Source organism: Bidens hawaiensis, unplaced genomic scaffold, assembly GCF_021521415.1.
Source record: "Bidens hawaiensis isolate Kalapana, Puna unplaced genomic scaffold, B.hawaiensis_p1.1 tig00028682_1, whole genome shotgun sequence".
NCBI lineage: Eukaryota > Viridiplantae > Streptophyta > Magnoliopsida > Asterales > Asteraceae > Bidens > Bidens hawaiensis.
The window spans coordinates 103107-110132 of NW_027494695.1; the positions used below are offsets into that span (position 1 = coordinate 103107).

A 7026-nucleotide genomic window follows, 5' to 3' on the forward strand; every position below is an offset into this window, starting at 1 on the left:
TTTGAACGACCAACTAAGTAACGCCGGGTACTTCGTACGCGGCCCCCATTGGCTAAAGGCAGCCCGAGCCGGCCACTAGTCCGGGCGGACGGAGCCCCTAGGGGTCCACCTATTGAGGGATTCACCGGATAAAACCCGACCCCCACGCCCGCCAAATGGCACGACAGCGAGGAGCCGGTAAAACCAAGTGAGATCAGGACTCGAACCCTGGCAAGCCGGAGTCATCCCTCATATATTCCATATAAATTGGTGATAGTGAGGTTTAAACCCCCTACGTGCTCACTTGTAAAGTAAATGCTCTACCATTGATCCACATATTTATTATGATTATTATTATTATTATTCTTTTTTACTAATATTTTTATTTATTCTTTTGCAATAATTGAAGCTAATTTGAAATGTTGAATTAATTAATTAATCACAAGTAATAATTTCCCGCCAAGATTGAAATTCAGGTTTTGATCGGTGGCTCTGATTCATCGTCTACACCAAGAACAATCCGTTGGTAATAATAAACAAGGATATCAAACTAATCTTCTTTTTTTTCTGAAAAATCTTTATGATCCAGAGCATTCAAGTCATAATCAAAATTATTCACCAGCAGCTGGTAGACGCCCTAACAAACACATTATTATTATTATTATTGCAGCATCCCCAAATCCCAATACTTATTGTCTCGGATTTAGATTGTTAGAATGATTATTAAGAGAATATTATTATATAACGTGGTCCATAATGTTGGTGTGATTGTATGCATGCACGCAACTTACATTGGATGAAATGGGATTGTGAAACATATATATGGGCGTGATCGTAAGGGTTCCACGTCGTCTCTTCTTCTTCTTGGGTATTTTTCTAGCTGCTGTTTTCTGCATGTTTCTCACCGCTGGCGTTGCTTCTCAAGGAAGTCGCAAGGAAGCTTTCTCCTCTCAAGAAATAGAAATAGAAATAGATGATGAAAATATTGCTGTATGATACATTCCTTTCCTTTCCTTTCATTCATAATTCTTCTTCTTGTTTCCATGCATAACTATAGTTGTTCTTTGTTGATCTTATATATATATTTTATGGTTACAATAACAATACTTGTGCTTCATATCCAACATTTGTCTGCTTGCATTTAGAATGGTTCTATGAAAGATTGTTAATGATATATGATATATTCTAATGGGATGTTTTTTGTCCAGGCAGAGAAAGTACGGATATGTTGTAGGAAAGAGCTTCAAGATATCACCAAAACTATTCAACATTTTAATCATAGCCCAAAACCATCAAGAAAGATCCTAAAACGGTCTCTTTTGCTTAAAAGATCCTCTTCATCTAACAGGGATGAATGTGAGGAATGCGTATCTAAACTCTATAGCATCCGATCAAGACACTCTCATCACCATCAAAGAAGGCCATTGGGCTCTGCGCGGAAACAGGCATCCCCTGCCCGAAAAGGTTATATATGACTGGAATCCCAGAAAAATCCCCCTGATCACGTGATACTGCTCGGGATTGCTGTTTCAACTGCAGTCGCATCACTTGCCCTTTTTGTTCTGTTTTTATTTTGCTGTCTTGGAGGCAAAGAGCAGAAATCGGAATCTGATTTCCAAGAAAAGGACGAGAAACCTGTTGTTGACATAGGCCCGGGTCACATTTCTGGTAATTTATTTTTTTTTATTATGACCAAGAAATCATTGCATAACTTATGACTAGAGGTAGCAAAACGGGTGGGTTGGATAGTGGGTCAAGCACTTGTCATATGGTCCGCATAAGTTCTAACGCAACGCACCACTCAGTTTCAGTAAAGTTATCCAAAAACCACCTTAAAAGGATTCATATAACAGCCCGTATAAAAGTTTTTTATCATTTCAGGTGCTTCTCAAACAGCCAATGCATTTGAAGGCAGTAAAAATTCGAATAATTCTCCTAGCACAAACAATTTTTCGAGCAATACAGCTTCTCAAACACCAGAAGCTGGAAAGCTACCACTTCCACCAGGAAGAAGACCTCCTCCGCCTCCGCCATCTTCACAACCGCCACCGCCTGCTGCGCCACCTAGACCTCCTGCCCCAAAAGCACCACCGCCGCCGCCACCAAGTGGTGCTCGCCCGCCTGGTCCACCAAGACCAGGTAATATGAAACGACCACCTGGCCCGCCACGTGCTTCTGGAAACGAGAACGATCCAGCTGGAAGCTCTAATAGTTCCAAACCAAGTTAAAACCGCTCTTTTGGGACAAGATGAACATGAGTCCTAATCAATCCATGGTTTGGAATGAAGTTAAGGCGGGATCGTTTCAGTGAGGCTCTAAACTCATATTACTCGTTTCATCATCATCATCATCGTACTCAGTATATCCCGCCAATAACAAAGCTATGGTAGGGTCTGAGGAGGGTAAGATGTAGACAGCCTTACCTCTACCCCATAGGGATAGAGAGGCTGCTTCTGGTGAGACCCCCGGCTCGATAGTAGTTTTGCATCAAGCCTTGGACATAAGGCACATAACACTCAATCATCGGGACACCGGCTGATTGGTGCATGTACCCTTGTCTTTCGGCTATCAACGCCACCACATGATGCCTGATTAACCTTCCGCCACTTTTAACGTTATTTTCATGAGATTAGTAAAATAATGTCAAAATTAGTGCAATTTTACTTTTGCCCACCTTGCACTAATTTTGACATTATTTTACTAATCTCATGAAAATAACGTTAAAAGTGGCGGAAGGTTAATCAGGCATCATGTGGTGGCGTTGATAGCCAAAAGACAAGGGCACATGCACCAATCAGCCGGTGTCCCGATGATTTGAGTGCTATGTGCCTTATGTCCAAGGCTTGATGCAAAACTACTATCGAGCCGGGGGTCTCACCGGAAGCAGTCTCTATATCCCTATGGGATAGAGGTAAGGCTGTCTACATCTTACCCTCCTCAGACCCTACCATAGCATTGCTATTGGTGGGATATACTGAGTACGATGATGATGACTCATATTACTCGTTTACGTTGGTTTATATATCCATTCAAATTTTTAGTAAGTGAAACAATTAGCTACTCCAGTTAGAGAAAACTAACGAAGTGTGTTAATAATAAACAGATTAGATGAAGAGATGATGGAAAGTCTATTTGGTTTTGGTGTTATTCATGGCAAGGGCAATAACGGGAAAGCCAAATCAAGCTTGAATTCTCAACCAAAGTTTATTCATATTATTGATCCCAGAAAAGCACAGAATTTGGCCATTACTCTAAAAGCATTAAGCGTCACAACAGAAAAAGTCTGTAGTGCCCTCAAGGAAGGTAACTCTTGAACTAGCTTAATTTAAATGAGTTTATAGTTTAGCGCTTGCTGATATGAATATATTAATTTTCAGGTACTGATCTTCCTGTACAGCTCATTACAACTTTAATTAAAATGCCACCAACCCAAGAAGAAGTAAAATTGCTGTTATATAGCGGGGACCTTGGCCTTCTTGGCCCAGCTGATCATTTACTTAAACTCATGATTGAAATCCCGTTTGTGTATAAACGTCTTGAAGCTTTGTTGTTCATGAGCTCTCTTAACGAGGAATCTTCTCCGCTTAAAAGTGCCTTTCAGACTTTAGAGGTGCAGTATAAATCTTTATGTTAATTAAGGGGGTGTTTGGATAAAAATTTTTATTTTAAGCATGCATCTCATCTAGTGCTGTTCAAAAGGCCATGGCTCGCTTGTGCTCGAAATCGGACTGTAGTTTAAAAATATTCCATTTAGTTTATGTTACATATATGACTTTTTATTTTTATATATATTAATATGTCTAAAATTTAAAACACTTTTAACAAAATTAAAAAAAAATTAAACGAGTCGGCTCGAGCTCAACATTTCAGCTCATTAAGATAAACGAGCCGAGCCATCTTGTAAACGGCTCTTCTACAGCACTAATCCAATCTCCCCCTGACTGCAACGCTATCCTTTTCACAAATGGCTATTTTAAGCTTTAAACCGCCTTCCACAGGTAGCTTGCACAAAGCTAAAAAACAGCAGGCTGTTTCTCAAACTGCTAGAAGCCGTCTTGAAAACAGGGAACCGTATGAACGTTGGCACATACCGAGGCGGGGCCCAGGCAATCAAGCTCGACACCCTCTTAAAGCTCTCAGACGTTAAAGGCACAGACGGCAAAACCACACTGTTAACATTTGTGGTTCAAGAAATCATCCGGTCGGAAGGGATAAAAGCCGCCCGAAAGCAGCAAACAACGACTGAATATTACTGCAAAGTCGGCCTTGAGGTCGTTGCCCTGTTAAGCTACGAGCTGCAGGACGTTAAAAAGGCTGCAATGATAGATGGTGATTATGTGACATCAACTGTTTTGAAGCTAGGAAACATGTTAGGCAAAACAAAGGAGTTGGTAAGCAACGAGTTGAATACATACGCAGAAGCAATGGAGTTCTGCGAAGCGTTTAACGGGTTCATGGAGCATGCAGAAACCGAGATCACGTGGATGCTTGAAGAGGAGAAGAAGATAATGGCTCTGGTCAAGAGCACTGGCGATTATTTCCATGGGAACTCGGCGAAAGACGAAGGCATTCGGCTGTTTGTTATTGTGAGGGACTTTTTGAAACTGTTGGACAAAGTGTGTGTTGAGATTAAGAAAACTAATGAGATGAATACTAAAAAGAAAGATACTCCAGTTGGCAAAAAGGAGTCTTTGTCGAATGAAACGCGGCAGCAGACGTGGGTTAATGTTCGTGATAAGTTGTTTCCGGGTTTGAAAGGCAAGAAGATGGATTATTCGACTTCAGACGAGGACGAGTCTCCTTAACTGAACCGGGTAATGGCTAGTTCTTGTATCAACACTAACTGAATCGGGTTAGGGGTGTTCGTTTTTTGAATTGGGCTCGATATGGACCGGGAATCAGATCTGGTCCTAGTTCCACTCATGAAGTTATCGGTCTCAAATGTTGTGGCGGTCTGGTCTGGTCTGTCGATGCACCAAATCGGATTATGATAAAACATCCAAAATGGGACTACCAAGAACAAAATACGCATTGTTTTATCTCAAACGGGGCATACGTTTAAATATTGATTCCCCTTTTTAATTTCCAATTTAATATTTCAATATAATTTTTTTGCCTTTTCTTTTGTTGTTATTAAATTATGTTATAGTTTGTGAATAAGTATATGAAATTGATTTAAGGCTAATTTGTAATTATATATCAAGGAAGAGAAGAAAATAAATTTATTTGTAATTTATCAGTGAACAATAAAAGACCTTCAAAAAAAAAGGCAATTTCATGGTTGCAGGGTTAGCGATATATCATATGATCAAAGCAGAAGAACATTGTGTTGTGTACTTATAGGCGTATATGAAATTGCACGCGTTAATGTATTATGTGATAAAAATAAGAGTACGTGATATAAATGTTACTTACAAACGGCCATATGTTCATAATTTATCTTAGTGATTTTATGAGCAAAAGAACGTAAAAATAATACCAAAAGGATCAAGAAATAACAAGTTGAAGCATCACGAAATGACCCCGCAATAGATCAACCTAGCCATGATGGGCATCAAACTAAAAGATCCAAATAAGAGAAGCACCAATGGTTTGTCCATAGAATCGCTCTTAAAGATTTTGAAGACTTTTTAATCACCTATGAATTTTTTAAAGAATAATGAAATATCAAATGGTTCAACAAGTAAAAGACGATATATAGATAAAGAGCTTGAAAGCTTTTACAAAAGTTCAAAAAAATATATTTAAAACTTTGAACATTTTTATAAAACAAAATCATAACTTCAAATATATTTAACCAAGTAAAACCAGCATTTTGTAAACATTTATAATGCTCTTCTACAAATTCATACCTAATCTAACTGATACGGATCAGTAATCGGCACTGGCCCAGCCCATGAGCGAAACAGGCCAAACAAATTAAACAGGTCGGAGATCCATTCGAGTCAAAAAGGTTCCTAAACGACTTCTTGATTAAGTAAAAGAAGACTTTACTTGCAAGACAAGTTATTATTTAAATCTATTTTTAAAATCTTTCCTTATTGCTCTCGTATTATTTGTCCTCTTTTATGCATTTGTTTCCTATATATTGTAATCTTTACTTTGGAGAAAATAATCAAATCGTTCCAAAAAGTGTCTCTCTTCTTTGTCTTCTCGTTTCTTGGAGATTAACCCATTCAATGGGTCTCTATCACATACTCTATTTAGCATTTTAAATCCATTGAAATTCATCAATCCTAAGTTATACTCTAATATTTGTGTGTAGATTACATGGGCCGTTACTTTTAACTCTTTAACCCATTCAACTCTTTTGACTCGTTTAGTACAAAACTTGCAGAATTTCATTTTGAATACTTTCACTTGCACCATCATATATGTACATAATATAAGACAACCATATTTCAAGTCTAAACCTTGATCGTATTATTGATTGTTATTATTTGTTGTGATTACTTGATTACAAATAACCCTTATTTATAACAAAGCAAATGCTTGTTAGACAAGAATAGGAGAAAAACTAACTAAAACACCTCCAAGGTTTGTAAGTACGACAATTAGGTCACCACACTTACGCAAGTTACACTAATAATCACCCCATTAATCTTGTGACACCGATGAAGCTTCGCATCTAGTTAAACTTCAACCATGGCACGCTTTTGTAAAGATGTTTGTTCTTTGGAAATCTCCGCTAACATGCTCCTTCATGATTTGTTCTCTCTCGATGCACTCCCGTATGAAATGGTATCGCTTATTGATTTGCTTGCTTCTCCCCGTGAAAAACTGGAGTCTTCATCAAGGTTATAGCCGATGAATTATCCACCTTCAACGTCACGATATCTTCTTTTTCTCCAGTCATCTCTGACAACAGACCTCGAAGCCATAAGGCTTGACATGCAACCGATGTAAAATTCAGCCTCACATGATAACATCACCGTTCCTTGTTTATGAGAAACCCATGATATCGGTGATGTGCCATAGTAGAAAATCAGACCTAATGTACTCCGACCATCATCCATATCCACCGCGTGACTACTATCACTATACCCG

At 38.7% G+C, this 7026-nt stretch overlaps 1 pseudogene; it reads left to right on the top strand.

Moving 5' to 3' along the window:
- Positions 1 to 801: 801 nt before the first annotated feature.
- Positions 802 to 4784, top strand: LOC143577494 (formin-like protein 5; annotated as a pseudogene).
- Positions 4785 to 7026: the final 2242 nt, after the last annotated feature.